The 17,061-nt window shown below is 34.8% G+C and overlaps 1 protein-coding gene across 4 annotated transcripts in view; it reads left to right on the forward strand.

Moving 5' to 3' along the window:
- The window catches only part of Gpc5 (glypican 5), a 1,453,028-nt gene that overhangs the window by 771,456 nt on the left and 664,511 nt on the right, over nucleotides 1-17,061 (forward strand). The gene's annotated exons all lie outside the window — the stretch shown is intronic.

Genomic DNA, 17,061 nt, shown 5'->3' on the forward strand with positions numbered 1-17,061 from the left:
AACAAGGAAAGTTAAAAGCTACTAGGAATAAAAAGTGACATTACATAATGATAAAGGGCTCAATACTCCAAGAAGTCATAACAGTCCTCAAGGTGTGTATACCCAAGGACAGGACATCAAAACACAGGAGACAAAAACCGATGGAGGAACACCTTATCATTAAGATAAACAGATGATATGCAGGCCTATGCGAAGGTGTGCAGCATCCCATGTTAAGGAACTGAAAGTTGAAAGAGCATGGAGATACCATGCCTACCTGTAACAATGTCCCAAATCTAAAGCAACGATGATTCCACAGGCAGATAAGGGTGTGTAGCTGCAACAGCTCTCAATCCTTGCTGATGAGAGTGTGAAATGGTACAGTCGGGTTGGAAGACAGTTTGGCAGTTTCATACAAAGCTAAACATATTCTTTCCATATTTTCCAGTAATCATGCTAGCCAAATGAATTAAAAACTAATGTTCATAAAAAATAGCATAAGATATTTATGGCAACTTTGTTCTCAACTACCAATCTTGGAAGCGACAAAATTGCTCCTTTGGTAGGCGAATGGACAAACAGGTAATACACCCAAATAATGGAATATTATTTCATACTAAAAAGAAATGAGCAATCAAGCCTTGAAGAAACATAGGGGAATGCTACATGCATATTAATAAGAGAAAGAACCCAACCTGAAAAGACTAAATATTGTAGGATTCCAATTAAATGACATTCTCAAAGAGGCAGAATTGCAATGACAGTAAAAGTATCAGTTGTGAGGTCTTTGGTGGAAAGAAGGGTAAATAGATAAAGCGCAGATAATTTTTAAGGTAGTAAAACTACTCTATATGATACTTCAATTGTTTTGGTTTTTTTTTTTGATACTGGGGATCGAACTCCGGTCCTTGCACTTACGCAGCAGGCAACGAAACCACTGAGCTAAATCCCCGGCCCTTCAGTTGTTGATACATGTCATTCATTTGTTAAAACTCATAAAATACTCAATACCAAGAATGAGCTGTAATGTAACTTATAGACTTTTGGTGCTAATAACATCAATTTAAGTCTACTAATTGTGAAAAAACAAAACCAAAAAACGTATCACCCTTGTATGTGAGGTTGATGGAGGGGAAGTTGTATAGGTAGGACTAGGGGTGCATGGATATTCTCTGTACTTTTTGCTCAGTGTTACTGTGAACTTATAGCAATTCTAAAAAAGTAAAGTTTATTAATTAAAAAATGATAAATGTATATGGAGCCCATTGTTTAAAGGAATTGTTCAACACTTCATGAACTGGATTTGGTAAATATAACTGCATAATAACAGCAGTTGTTTCTTTACACGTTTCCTTTTCTTAATTACCTTAAAATAATAAAAATTCAGCAATATGAGTTAAATTTATTTTTAATTTGGAATGTGGAGAAAAAAGTAATGTTTCGTTGAAGGATTTGCTTATTATAGAATTAGATATCTATGGGAAAGAACAGTGTTCATTAATTTTACTTGGCTAGGGAATAATAAAAAAACTTTCATTGTAGATTAATTTTATTTCTATGTCCAGGCAAGGGACTGCAGATTACTTAAATGTAGAACATAATTTATAGTAAGTCTAGAAACGTTATATTTGCATGGCAAAATCACATATTTTCCATTACTACTTTTTCTAATATTTGAAATGTTTATCTGACACCATAGTCATGGAAATTTATTGAGCTTATTAAAAACATATTGAATGTCATGATTAGGTAGAAGTTTAAAAATAATATTTATTCAATTTCTATGTACAAATTTCTATAATTAAACAAAGTATTTTCTTTTTTCTGTTAAAATAGAAAAATTTCACAGTGATATATGCATACCCATGTTTATAAGAAAAATTTACTGGTTCGTAATTTGAGATGAGATCAAAGAAGCATATTCATACTTACATTACTGAACAATGCAAATTCCTAGACTCAATAGCTGCAATGTCATGAAACCAATACCTGGTGTTTATTTTATCACAACTAGTAGTGAAGGTACAGCCACATGGGACAGTTTCCTACACTGGATATGTGAAAGGTTCTTTTTTCAAAGTCTGGATTTGATCAAGATGGTAAAATACCTATGAAAATGATTGCGTTTAAAATCTGAAAGGTAAACATTTTCCTATTTTATTATCACTGTAAATAAGCTAATCCAGCAGCTCGGTCCACTATTCCTCATTTTCAAAGGATCTGGCAGTGTTCTTTAAGGACTATCAAAGGTGCTAACTTTATTAGCCCTTCCTAGAAGCCCTCATTCCTTCTGGTATTTCTGCAGTTGCAGGGTATTCATATCCACTATATTCTTTCTTACAATCCTTTCACCGGCGTTTATTTTGCAGGTATAGACACTATATAGCTTATTTATTGCACAGGTATATTAGTGCATTTACTGCTGTCGTAACGCAGTACCACAGACTGGGTAATCCATAAGGAAAATAAATGTATTTCTCATATTTGAGGGGCTGAGAAGTCCAGTATCCAGGAACCACATCTGGTGAGAGCCTTCTTGCTGCAATATAAGCTAGCAGAGGACAAGCCAACATATGTGACAATGAGAACAAGAAGGGGAGGGACCAACTCAGCTTTTTAATAAGGAAAGCAGTTCCAAGAAAAGGCACTAATCTATTGAGGTGGGACCCTCATGATAGAATCCTTTAGGAAAAGGTCCCACATCCCACACCCTCACAGTAGGAATGAAATATCAGTGTGGGTTGTGGAAGGGATGTTCACCCTAGCCACGTATAACCATGCATTGGTGCATTTTTAGTTATATATTTCTCACTAGTCTATATGCAACTTTAGAATAAGAAAAATAGCATTCTTGAATCTCCAATTTAGTGATGAGTTCTGTGCCTGACTTGTAATAGAATGCAACAGAACCTTAACACACTTTTCTTAGGTGACTAGATGGAAAGAAGAGGAAAGGAAAGGAAGGAAGACATATAGCAATTAGTTGTCCTTTTACACTAAAATAATCAATCTATTTATTCTACATTCTAAATATAATGTGGAGACAGCATTTGTTATATGCTCTAAAAGTTACTAGCATCTGCCTTTGTTGTGACCTTAGAAACATAGCCCTACAGTTCTTTCTGTAATATTATTGACAAAGTCACCTCTTCATCCTACAAATCAAGATTTGGCAGGAATATGAATAGCTGTTTGGGGAGCATCATGTTGTATCCCATTTAATGAATCCATGTTATTTAATGTTGTAATAATGTGAGTATATTAGGTATAACCTAATAATAAATATTTTAGTCTATGAAAAACATATGAAGCATTTTAACATTTATGACTGTATATTAAGATGTCAGTTCTTCAAATTAAATTCATATCTGGAAGATCTACTTGAGAATGAGTAAATTATAAGCTGAATTTTATTTAAATATTTGTATGTTTACATAGTGATTTTTCATTTTTGAGGCTTAATTGGGTCTGAAAATACGTAACATACACATTTCTAACTTTAAATCTATTTCCCCAATGTTACATTCTATGTCTGGCTATAGGGAGCTATGATTTATTGAGCCCATCTAAATACCATTACTTCTTGATGCCAATTTAGTCTCTTAGCACTCCTATAAAGTATTATGATCATTTTACAAGTAAAACAAAACAAACAAGAAAACTGATGTTCAGAGAGTTAAAACACCTCACTTGAATGTGAATCATGTGTGATTGAGATGGAAATCGTGAATATTTCTGTCTAAAACTGAAGCCAGACTCAGGTGCCTCCTGTTAAGATGTTGCAAAAGTTGCAATCCCCAGACCATGTATGATGTGTGGTATTGTGTGTGTGCGTGTGTGTGTGTGTGTGTGTGAGGCTTTCTCTGTTAAAAATGCACTTAATCCTAATACCTGCACTGTGGGCTAGCCAATGTGATCCATTATTTAAAGACAAAACAAAAAAAGAAAAGAAAAGTTAAAAGGCACCTCCTAAATCTCTAAGCAAACTAAAAGGGATCAGGATATAAAAAACAAGAAAGTGCAATGATTACCAGTTCTGGGTTCTTTCACTACCTCAAACCTGACTTACAATGCTTTTGCAAATTTTTTCACTGAAAAATAACATCCTTATTTAGAAATTGCATAATGGTTATTGCTAGGTAAGTGTAATATGAATTTCAAAATCAGTTATACTTTGTGGCAGCCTGCAGGTATGCTCAAATGCATGAGACAAGAGACTAGAAAAAATAAAATTCAAGTGTAAAAGGGATTAGTGGAGGGCATACATTAGGCTGTTCTGCCCTTTTTTATTAGCCTTTCCTGCAGATCTTATTTCTAGTGCTCTTTTTTCAACAATTTGGTATTAGAATTCATTTCCCCATCATCTGAGGTAGAGTGAGAAAGAAAGTGATTTTTAAGGTCATAATAGAATAGCTAAAGGGGCACAGATTGAAAATTCTATTATCAGGAAAAAATAAGGTTATTTTATGGTAATTATCATTTGACAAATTCTAAACCTTAAATCAGAGAAGCATTACCAAAGATCTTTCCTATAGATATGTGAAGTTTGTATTGCATTAAGGATAATTTAGGAAAGCATGAAATAAAAACAAGGATAAAAATTAAACACAAGAAAAAAAAATCTGCAAATTGAGTCAGTAAGACTACATGGACCATCAAGATAAGTCAACACTACAACAAAATTTGACATTAAATTCTGTCTATGTATTTTCTAGTACAATAAAATATTTCTGATCTATTATGTAGGGACATAAATGTGTTGTTGTTTTTTTTTTTAATTCAGTGTTATGAAGAGTCTAAAACTAAAAAAGAAGACATCTAATATTAAAATACATGAAGGATGGGAAGGGAACAAGGGAGGAGGGAGGGAGAAAGGAAGGGACAAGAAAAAAGGAAATAGAAGGAAAAAATGGAAACAAAGCTTTTGTACATAGGGAAGGGAAGGGGCTTGAAGGGAGGAGAGGAATGGGAAAAAAGAGGTGGAATGTATCATGTACAGGTACAAATTCCCTATGATGAGTTATCATTATGTATGCCTAAAATGTGCCAATAAATGTTTTGCTATTTAAAAACATACATAAAAGAAGAGTAAGAGAATGAAGTCAGGCATAATGCAATTTGTGTTTTATTTATTGAGGTTATAGTCATTGTTTAATATAAACTTTAAAATGATCCTTTGAGCTATAAGTGTATTGGTCCCTATTGGGGATGAAATATGAAGTTGTACCAAAGACTCGTGTATTGAGGGTCCCCAGTGCAGCCACATTCAGAAGTGGCACCTGGAGAGGTGACTGGACCATGAGACAATAACTTTTCAAATTAACTATCAACTATAAATTATGAATGTATAATAAGATATTATTCCAGAAGCTATTAGAAATGGGTACATAGATATACTGAGAAAAATGTTCAAGCCAGTATAAACATTAGATGTGATCATCAAAAAGATTACTTTAAGTCAAATCCTACATCAAATTAAGTTTTGTGATAAAGGGGATTTCTGCTTAAAAATAGAAAATGTTTTGCACTTCCACTCCAAAATAACCAATAAAAGTTCAAAGAAGGATAGATATATCCCAATACATTAAAGTGGTTTTTTTCCATTTAAATAAGGAAAAAAATAAGGCTATTTTATGGTAATTATCATTGGAAAGATTCTAAATCAGAGAAGCATTAGCAAAGATCTCTGCTTATAGATATGTGGAGTTTGTATTGCATTAAGGATAATTTAGGAAAGCATGAATTAAAAATAAGGATAAGAATTACACACAAGAATAAAAATCTGTAGACAGAGCTTAATTACAAATTATGTTGTAATGTTTATTTATCTTGAAGGTCTATGCAGTCTTACTACTTAGAAGACCAATGTTCTAGACACTGAAATTCTAATAGAATTGTTGATTGAAGTTTTCCATTGTTTCTAGACTCTGCTCCATGAATAAACATTAACTTAAGAAATAGTATTTGCCTTATTTATCTGTCATACAAAACTGTGAGTAAAAAATATTAACTCAAGTATAGCTTGAGAAAGTGGACTGAATTCAGACAGAAAAATCCTCACAGCTTCAGAAAATGAATAGACCATTCATATACAGAATCCAATGTAGAGAAAAATAAAATTCAGAGAAAGAAGCTACATTAGAACAAACAAACAAAAAGAGAATAAACATTATATAAGCCCATAGGAGACATATAGAAAAGTGTTGAGGAAATCACTCATCAGGAGTGTGAAAAAAACAAAACCCTAAAATTGATTGGAGAATAATTGAGATAGTGAGAATACATGGGATATCCTGTGTATGAGGAATTCGTCTTCCTAGAATTGCAAAGGGAGAAGTTAAAATTAAAAAATATCCTCAAAGAAAACCATCATTACTAAGAAGTGATGGCGGAAACTGCCGGTGAAATGGAGAAATGGTATTCCAAGAGAACGTATTTCAAATTCATTATCACAAAACTTTTCCAAGTGAATTTATTACTCAACTAGAAAGAGCCTATAACATGGACAACAAACAATGAAGAAGACATGTACTAATTTGCAGTATTTGCTAACAGTTGAGGATGGTCCAGCTTCTTGGAATTTGGGAATTCAAGTTCCAGCTCCAATTATTTACCGGTCAACAAGTACAGCCTCTTAATCCACCTGAAACTAATTTTTTTTAATTCCCTCTAACTCTAAGTTTATTTTTTTTCCATTAAGCTTATTGGTACATTTTAGGTATACAGTACAGTTACATTCATCATTGGGATCTTGTGCCTTTACATGATGTATCTTGGTTCTTATTTTTTCCCCATTCCCCTGCCCTCCCTTCACCCCCCCTTCCCTCTTAACAAAAACTTTGTTTCCATTTTTTTTCCTTCTCTCATATTTTGAAACTAATTTTTAAATGAGCTTAACAACTTTAAGGTGTCTTTTGGAAAAATATCTAGATAATGAGTAGAAAGTCTCAGAATTCTTAGCAAAAATTACGCATCTCTAAGTTTTTAAACACATACCTGAAAGAACCTAGGAAAACAGCACCCACAATTGTTTCAGGTTCTCTAAAAATATAGTAGAAAAACACCCTAGATATTAGAAAGCATTCACACAAGACAGTATGAATATGAGCCCATACACTTAACAAAGAGTAACAGTAAGTGTTCAGATTAATCTTTATAGTCAACCTAATGGGATGAAGAAATCCCTTGGAAAGTAATTAGGCCACCTTCTGGTGTGTTTACAGTTGAATTTCTAGGCATTATTGACTTGTAGGATGGGAAACTGAGTTGCGGGGGGGCTGCCCTGGAAGTGGGCAGGCAGCAACGTACATGTCATAGGCTATGAATGAGTATGAAACAAAAGTGAAGAGAAACCTTCTACCTGGACATACTCTTTCTGACTCCTGTCTTCCAGGAGGTGAGCAGCGTTCCTTTGCAAGACCCTTCTGCCATGATTTTATGCTTCACCTCAAGCCTGCAGGAGTAGAATCAGCCAACTATAGACTGAATCCTCTGAAACCATGAGCCAAAATAAATCTTTCCTCCTTTAAGTTGTTTTCTCAGGCTATTGGATCATAGCAATGAATGGGTAACTAGCACAATCTCCCCAAACAGCTAACATTAAATTGTACTTATGGTTACCAAGTATTTGAAATTAGGGATCAAGTCCAAACCTATTGAGCCCTAATCTATTTTTGTAATATTACATTATATCCCCACTCCTAAGCTCCTACTACCTCTCTATACTGTACCTATATTGTGTGCATGGGAAAGAAAAGAACAGCACAAGAATAAACAACGGATTTAAGATCATACATTGGAGCTAAATGATAGAGTGTAAGCCAAATTCAAAATCTCTGACAAAGTAGGTTTCAATGAGTCATTCTCTCCATAACCAACTGCAAATTATACTTAGTTTGAAATGAATTATTAATATATTTAATGAATATCATGATTTGGAGCTTTAATTTTTTTTTTTTTTGGTACTGGGGAATGAACTCGGGACCTTACACTTGCAAGGCAGGCCGCAGAACCACTGAGCTGAATTCCCAGCCCTTAAATTTAAGTAATTAAAGCTCCAGGGTCAGGAATTTAGCTCAGTGGTTCCAGCGGCTACCTCGCAAGCAGAAGGTCCCGAGTTAGATCCCTGGTACCAAAAAAAAAAAAATTATGTAAGTTTCCTTGCCATTGACTGTATCCCAGGTTTTCATTGATCCACTCATTCATTCACTCATATTTATTGTACACTAGCTGTGTACCCGCTTTCAGCATTTGCCATGCATGTGACTGGAAGTGTCGACAAGGGTTTAATGTGGATCTGTAGCACTTGACACAGCCAGCAAAGCCTGTGCGCAGATGTGAAGCAGGCACTCACTGAGCCACCCAGGACTAACCGAGAGCCTGTGGAGCAAGAGCTAAAACAACCAAGAGAAACATACTGGGGAATTAACTAGAACCAAGTTAATTTTCCTTTTTACTAATAATTTCTTCAAAATTTTGTTTTCTGTGTGTAAACTTTATTGGAATAAAAAGATGTATCCCATTGAATTAATTTTATACTATATGACATGCTGTCATTAAAGTTCTAAGTATCTAGTATAAGATAGTTTGACAATTATGAAATATAAATATAGCATAATTTCTTTTGCTAATAGCTCCTGATATTTCCAAAGATTGCATTAGAGAGATTGTATTTTATTTTAAAGGCATATATTACTCTTTATGCAGGATTATAAAGAAAAATGAAGATTTTTCTATGTCCAAAAATACTTAATATATAAATACATATGTTTAATGTGTATTTTAAATTTTAATAAAAAAAGATTTTTAAGAGAGGCAAGTAGCAGTTTGATTAGCTTTTTACTCTTGGATATTTAATCAATCCTAAAACATAATTACAATCTTAGAATATAATTATTCTTGGAATGAAAATTGTACTAAAATCTACCTAGCCACACTTAAGATTTTCTTCACAACTGCTTAGAAAAATTTCACTTTTGTTTGGAAAACTTTTGCTCGGGCCCTCCATTCACAATACAAAGTCGACATTTCTCTGGCTGCTAAGCTATTTTGTTTTCTGTTTCCTAGCATGCTAACATCAAAAGCTGTGACTCTGCCCTTTTCCATCCCATCCGTTTCAGACGCAGGGTAACCGGGAGGGCTTTCAGCAATGACAGCAGCTCAGTTCACTGAAAATCAAGGCTCACAGACAGTCACAGTGTTCAAGCACAGACAGCAGGGAGTGGAAGTGGACCCGATGCCTCCCTTTCAATCTTCAGAGAATGTGAAGTATTCCATTGTAAATGCCATGATCCAGAGTGAAGATAGCATTTATTTAGGTGGGACTGCTATTTGGGTGGAAATCCTAAAATGCTGACAAATCACGAAGGCGAGTGAGATGAAAGAAGAGAAAAGAAAACACTGCCAAACAGCGGTGGGAAAAGTGGCTCCACACAGCCTCCTCCCTCGAAAAGGGCTCAGGAAAGCACCCACAGACCCCTAGCACCCCCTTTCTCGTTCTCTTCCTTTGATTTCCTTTTGCTGAGGCTCTGGGTGTATAAAATAATAAGATAGAGCCCTTAAGGCTGCCTTTTCTTATGGACTTCGTATAGATGGATAGATGATAGATATAGACAGATACAGCTAGGGCTATCTATAGTTAGATAGATTTGTATATAAATCATGTTTTCCAATTTCCCAATGTTGATATTAATAGTAGGTAGAGAGAGAGAGAGAGAGAGAGAATCATAGAAAGACTATACCTGTTTATCATCTGTATCTATATCTCTATACCTAGCTCTATATGAAGTTTATACCTACCTACAGTAAGAAAGACATTGGAAAATGATTTATATGCATACTAAGTTGAAAGCTTGCTCAAATTAATTCAAAGATATCTCTGTCTCTTCTAAAATAAAATCCATATGTCTCTCTGCTTTGTACATGACTCTATCTTAACTCTGCCTCCACCTCTACCCTTCTGACCCCTTGCATGCCAATGCTACTACATTGCAGGAACACTGGCCTCCTTTTGATCTCCAGCATACCGAAAAAAATCCCTGGCTCAAAGTTCCTGTGCTTCCTATTTTTCTCTTCCTAGAATTCTCATGTCTGGCTCTTTGGACCTGAGACTCCTTCTCATCTTTTCAGTCTGAGGTCATATGTCACCTCTTAGGAATGATTTCTGATTTCATCTCTAGAGGTCCATCATCACTTCAGTATTATAGCACCCTATTACTTTATATCAGACAACTTATCCCAATCTAAAAATATCACATATTAGATACTTGCATGTGTCTCTTTTCAACAAAATGTTAACTGGATGAGGGCAGAATCTTTAGTAGTGTTGTGTTCCACTCTGTCAGCAACACTGAGAGTTGAGTCAATCACTAAGAAAAGACTGCCAAAATTTTCTTTTCATGAGTTAGTTGATAGCTCCTGGCAGGTCATTCATAGAATCTTTATTAATAACACTTTTTGTTAACATATAATAATTTCATAGCATTTTGAGATCTATATGTATGATTCATAGTTTTTAAAAATCTGCATGATCTAATTAGCTTAGGCATAATTCTCATTTCCATCCTGAGTGAAAGAACAAGGTGGGTTAAATGTAAACAGATTGGCACTGAGAAAAGTCAGACGCTTAGGAAAACACATTGCTTCCTTCAAGACTGATGTTGACAGGAAACCCTCCCTGTCCCTTAAAGCCCGTGGCAAAAATCACATACTGGCCTGACAGTTTTACTTTTAATTCTGGCTGGCTATTGGCATAATCTTTGCAAGTAGGTGATCGTTACAGAAGAATCCAAAGAAGCTATTGATGAACATTTGTGGAGGGGAAGACACATTTCTGTCTCAGAAACAGAGAAACTGCTACATACTAAAAATGAGAAGAAAATAGTGAACCCACACCAGATTTTATTCTACTATTTTTATAACAAAACTGAGATACCATAGAGGAAGGAAACTCAATGGTTGATAAACACGTTTGATCAGCAATACATATTTTTTATTTCAGTGCTCGCTTCAGCAGCACATGTACATGTTTTTTATTTCTTCATTAAAAGTGCTTAACATAAGCAGATGTCAACATATCCCACCTGACTCTCTTCCGTGGAAAAGTAACTTATCGTTGGCTGTCATGTCAACTTCACATCAAAGGAAATTGAAGAGAGCTCCATACTCTTGTGTCTTACTTTTCTCTTGCTTCTGAGACAAAATACGGGACACACAAAGTTAAAAGGGAACGGGATGATTTAACTCGGTTGGTAGAGGTTTCAGTCCATAGCTGGCTGGCTCCAAGGCAGAGTGGCAGGGCAGAGGGGTGTCACAGAGGAGAAACAGTTCATGGTGCCCACAAGGTAGCAAAAGCAACAGGGACCTTAACAGCATCTTTCTGTCCCTTTTCTCTTATCCAGCCTACAAGGGATTAGGGTGGTGCCAGACCAATAAGGTACTGGTTTAGTAATCACATGCCCTTAATCCCAGCATCACACACTTCTAGATTCAGCCACCTCTGAAAAAGCCCTATCACTGTGTGAAGCTTTAGGGGGACATCTAGTCCCCAACCATAATATCTGGGCAGCACTGACATAGGGGACATGGATTCTTAGTGCCACGTGTCTCACAACCTCTGTAAAAAATGAATAAATGACCAGGTCTTAGGGAGTAGGAAATACCATTTGGGAAGCACATTTTACTCTTTCACTGCACATATGTGTGTCTTTCAGCAGCTTCTAATCTATATATTAACCAATAAAATAATATGTAAAATGTCTTGGAACTTAATTGCAATTTTATCCCCTCCTTTAAATTAGAATCAAAATTAAATTAATCAATAAATGAATTTAATTCCAGAATACAAATAGCTTCAGTGACAGTAGAACATTGATCTTCAGTGTTTGAAAGTAAAGTAAAGCTGGAGGTGGTGGTACATGACTGTAACCTAGCACATGGGAGGCTGAGGCAGGAGGATCTCCATGAGTTTGAGCCAAGCCAGAGCTACACAGTGAGCTTGGCCAGCATGAACTACACAGCAAGACTCTGTCTCAAAAAAAGAATGAATCATGTTATTTTACAAAAATGTAAAAGATACCTCACAATGGCTTGAAATATTGTCTACAGTACTTTAAATTAGAATATTGCAATTTCAAAGAGAACACTGGCCACTATTATTTTTACATATTGTATGTTTGACAGATTAAAAAAAATTATTGGTACATTTTAGGTATACAATATGACATTATTCACTGGAGATTTGTACCTTTACATATCTTGGTTCTTATTTTTCCCCATTCCCCTACCCTCCCTTTAATCCCTCTATCACTCTATTTACAAAGACTTTGTTTCCATTTTTCCACTTTCTCATATTAATTAATTCCATTCCCTTCTTTCCTTTCCCCATCGCTCTCACTTTCACTTCTCCTTTGCCCCTTTTCTTCCTATTTTACATTATCTGTTATACCTTTTGATCCTTGTTTACACTTTCACTTTCTCACATCAGAGAAACTATTTGGTATTTACACATGTGTGTCCTATTTATTTCACTTAAGAGTATCGCCTCAATGTGCATCCATTTAGTTATAAATGTCTCTAATTTCTCACTCCTTGTGGCTGCATAGTACTCCATTTTATTAAAAACAAAACAAAACAAAACACTTTTTCTTTATCCAGTCTCCAGTTGATGGGCAGCTGGGCTGCTTCCAAGTTTTAGCTATCACAAATTGTGCTGCTATGAACATGGGTGCACATATATCACTGTGGTATGATTCTTTGAATTCTTTGGAGAAGATACCCAGCAGGGGAATACCTGGATCAATGGGACTTCCAGTCCTAGTTCTTTGAGGTATCTCCATACTGATTTCCACAGTGGTTGCACCAGTCTACACTCCCACCAGCAGTGGAGCAGAGTTCCTTTTTCCTCACAGCCCCACCAGCATTTGTTATTGGTTGATTTCATGATGGCAGCCTTTCTTTTCTGGGGCGAGGTAGAATCTCAGTGTTGTATTCATTTGCATCTCTCAAATGACCAGTGATGTTGAACATTTTTTCATATGTTTATTTGCTATTCTACTTCTTTGTCTGAGAAATGTCTGTCCATTTCAGATGCCCATTTTTGGATTGGGTCTTTAAATTTGAGAGGTCTGATCTTTTTAAGTTCTTTATAGATTTGAGATAGTAGACCTTTGTCTGAGGAAGAGCAGGTGAAGATTTTTTCCCACATTGTGGGTTTTCTCTTCACACTGCTGGTGGTTTCTCTTGCTGTGTAGAAGCTTTTTAATAAGACGAGATCCCAGTTGTTGATTGTTTGTGCTAATTCATGTGCTACTGAGGTTTCGTTCATGGAATCTTTTCCTACGCCAATGTCTTCAAGAGTTCTACCTAACCTCTCTTCCAGTTGTGTAGTGTTTCTGTTTTAATATTTAGATCTTTGATCTATTTTGATTTTAGTTTAGTGCATGGTGAGAGATATAAGTCTAGTTTTAATCTTTGGCAAGTTGAAACTCAATTTTTCCAGCACCATTTATTGAAGAGGCTATCTTTTCTCCAGTGAGGGTGTTTGGCTCCTTTGTTGAAGATGAGGTGGCTGAGTATGTCTGGAGTTGTTTCTGCGTCTTCTAATTTTAACAGATAACTATTGAAGGCCCAAGGTTCCAATATTGCCAAAAAAAAATAACAGTATTGGATCTATCTTGGGAATCTTTGTATACCAAAAAGATTTGCTAATTTGAAATAAATACATTAGCCGGAGAAATACTGAATTGTATTTTAACATTCATACAGAAATTAGGTACGATGATGGGACTAGTATTGGTCAAGTGGCATTGTGAAAGCAAGGTCTATAATTATGGAGTTGGGTTCATGTGAAACAATGCTGCCTCCTAGTCTGGTGTCAGGATGAGAGTATGGAAAGAAGTATCTTCAGTATGAAGTCACAATTCCTAGAAAAAATGGAAGGAGGTGGGTAAGGCAATCAAATTACATACATGTATACACACACACACACACACACACACTCACATATACACAGAAGAGGTTGAGCCTTCCCTCTTTTCCTACCCTTTCATTTTCCCTCCCATCAAGCATTTAACTTGTCTTTGTACTCTAATGGATGTTAATGCTAAGGAATTGACATCATTTCGGTTATCTGTGATCTTCATTCTTCAGAAGTTTGAGTTGCCATTGTTTGTGCCTTTTACTCTCAGAGAGAAGACAACATTACTATTATAGAAAACCATGGATATTTTAATGACATAAATTAGGAATCAGATGTTTTACAAAAATATTTTATCAGTCCTAAATCACATTTCTGCCACCTGGTTAAATCTAATAATTGATGGCGTTAAACATTGCTGTTGGCCAAGTGGCAGCCATGGCTAACTTTCTCTCTAACTGAATGGTGCATATGGTTTATACCACAAGGTTGGAACTCAATGGTCATAAAAAATATGTTCAAAAAGTGTGTAAGCAACGATTCATCGTTACAACGAAAATATTGTATTTTCCGAGAGTCCCTGGAAGAGAACAGTGATGCCTGCATTTTATAAATTTTGAAGCAAATATTTAGAATCTGAAGAACTCAATTACTTTTTTCTTTTAGAGTAAAAAACAAGTGCTTTAGTGACCCTATGAAATGAATCTTCACAAAGTACTTGAAGTCATGCTTTGCCTGGCACTAATTCAAGTACATTGCAACTGAGGTTATGAGCCATTAACTACTGGTTACCTTGAAAGAAATGAAAGGAATTTAAGAACATGAGAGACATGAATGACAAAATTACATAGAATTATTGAGTTATGTCATATTTTATCAAGAATGTACTTACAGTACATAAAATAATAGTACATCCTACATTGAGGATATTTTTATTTATATTTATTTATTTGTTTGTTTATTTATTCTTTGATCCCTGGCCCCATTGAGGGTATTTTTAGAGATTCTTACTTTATGAAGTCACTTTAGCAACATCGTGGAGCTGCAGGATAATTATACTAGCATCCAGACTACCTAAATTCTAATCCTGGGTTCTGTCACCAACTAACTGTGTTGTGTGGAGGAAATCAATTAAATACTGGAGTATTCATTTACACTATGAAGATGTTGAATTGGATTATGTCAAAAATCATTCTCAAACATGATGTCACATGGTTCTAAATGGAGTGAGGCATAGAATAAGGGATTTATTATTTCTTTATCTTACAAATGATGGTTTGAGATTAGTATAGCTATAGCTTGAAAGTTATATTTTTTCCAGAGGCCATTCAAATATTATTTTAGATCTTGAATAATTTATCTAAAACACATACGTAATGTTTCCAGTTAAAAATATATCTAGTATGCAAAACATGCCATTTTTTTCTCCTGTGAGTATTTAGTATTTTGATTAGTGTCTATAGCTTCAGAGAGATTACTGAGGCAGTAAGTAGGAGAAAACACTAATGGACAGCTAATCAAGTGAGCTAGTCAATTACTACAGTCTACAATTATGATTCAAAAATGTCTGAAGCATTATCATTTAACGCAGTGCTTTTAGACTAAACATAAGTAGGACAGACAAGTGGCTGCACAGTAACACACTTAGGAATATAGTTATTAAGAAGCCAAGTTTCCCATAAGATGGCAATCTTCTTGCTTTCCACGATGCCACAGGTGACTCTGCCTCTCATTGAAAATAAAATGCCACATTTACAAAACTCAAGACAATCACGAAACCCTCCTGGTGATTTGAGTTATTACATAATTTTTTCCCATCTTTAAGAGTAACTCAGATTAAATAATCCCAGTCCTCTTTTAATTGAAACCCTTCTGTAAAAACAGATGAAAGATGAAAGAATGCTGTGATTTCCTGTGCTAGCAGTATATGAAGCATTTAAAAATATTCTATTATGCTAGTTTTTCTAAAGATATGCTATGTCCTTTGTTTTATTAATTTGCAGGTAACGAAAATTGCAAAATTCTATAACTAGAAGCAAAGCTAAACATCATATATTCAGTTTTTACTTTAAAAAATTAAGAAACCTGAATTCCAAAGAAATTAAAGTGCTCTCAACCCCACAGAAAATGTTGGTGACAAACTGAGTTTGGAAGCCAGACCCTGTAACTTTTACTTCAATGATTTATTTACATTGGTTTCATTTTCCATTTACTTTAAAACTAAAATAATTTCTAGTATTCAAATATGCCTTTCATTTGTTACCTAGTCTTTTGATCCTTCTGTATTGATGTCTCAGTACTAGGCACACATACTGAAAATCTGTACTAATTTATTCACTGACAGTTAAAATTCTACTTTCAAAACCATTTTGTGTTTATTAAATATAACACTTTACCACAATGACTGTTCTTTTCATGTGTTTTCTATATCATTGTATCACCAAAAGCAAAGTTTTCTGAGATATATTAGCAGACTAATGTTCAATAAAAATACAAATTAAACTATCTCTGTGAAATGCTATAAAACACAGTTTGAAACACACAGCTAAAGAAGAATAAAGAATCTGTATTCTTTATTCTAGCCAATGTGTAACTGGAGTCTTGGACAGAGAGAAAAGATGAAAGAATCCGAGGCAATATTTGGAAAGATATTATTTTCAAGAATTTCGAGAAACTATTAGAAAAGAAAAATCGTTGGATAGAGGAGAAATATCAATGGCTCCTAAGCAGAAGAAATATAAAGATAACCTCTCCAACAATGAATTACTATAAAATTGTTGCTTTTTAAATCAAAGAGAAAATAATAAAAAGTGCCTGCAATGGTTAAACATCTTTAAATTAAGAAGGAAAATAACACCCAATCTTAACGTTAACACTGTATTAAATTATCCTTCAAATATGAGAGAAGAATAAAGGTATTTATAAACAACCATTTTGTAATGGGAGATTTGTTTTTCAAATAGAGTGATACCTCAGTTCACGAACTTTATTCATTCCATGATTCTGGTTGCAAACTGAACTGTAGGAGAACCAAATCAAATTTCCCCATAAAGCCAATATTGGAATTTACCATTGAATTTGATTCAGTTCTTGTCCAATTCGGTTTGCAACCAGAATCGTGGAAAGAATTAAGTTCATGAACTGATGTGCCACTGTATACTGTATAT

The sequence above is a fragment of the Heterocephalus glaber genome, unplaced genomic scaffold (assembly GCF_053883595.1).
Source record: "Heterocephalus glaber isolate CG9 unplaced genomic scaffold, H.glaber_assembly_v1.0 deba00001577, whole genome shotgun sequence".
NCBI classification, from domain to species: domain Eukaryota; kingdom Metazoa; phylum Chordata; class Mammalia; order Rodentia; family Bathyergidae; genus Heterocephalus; species Heterocephalus glaber.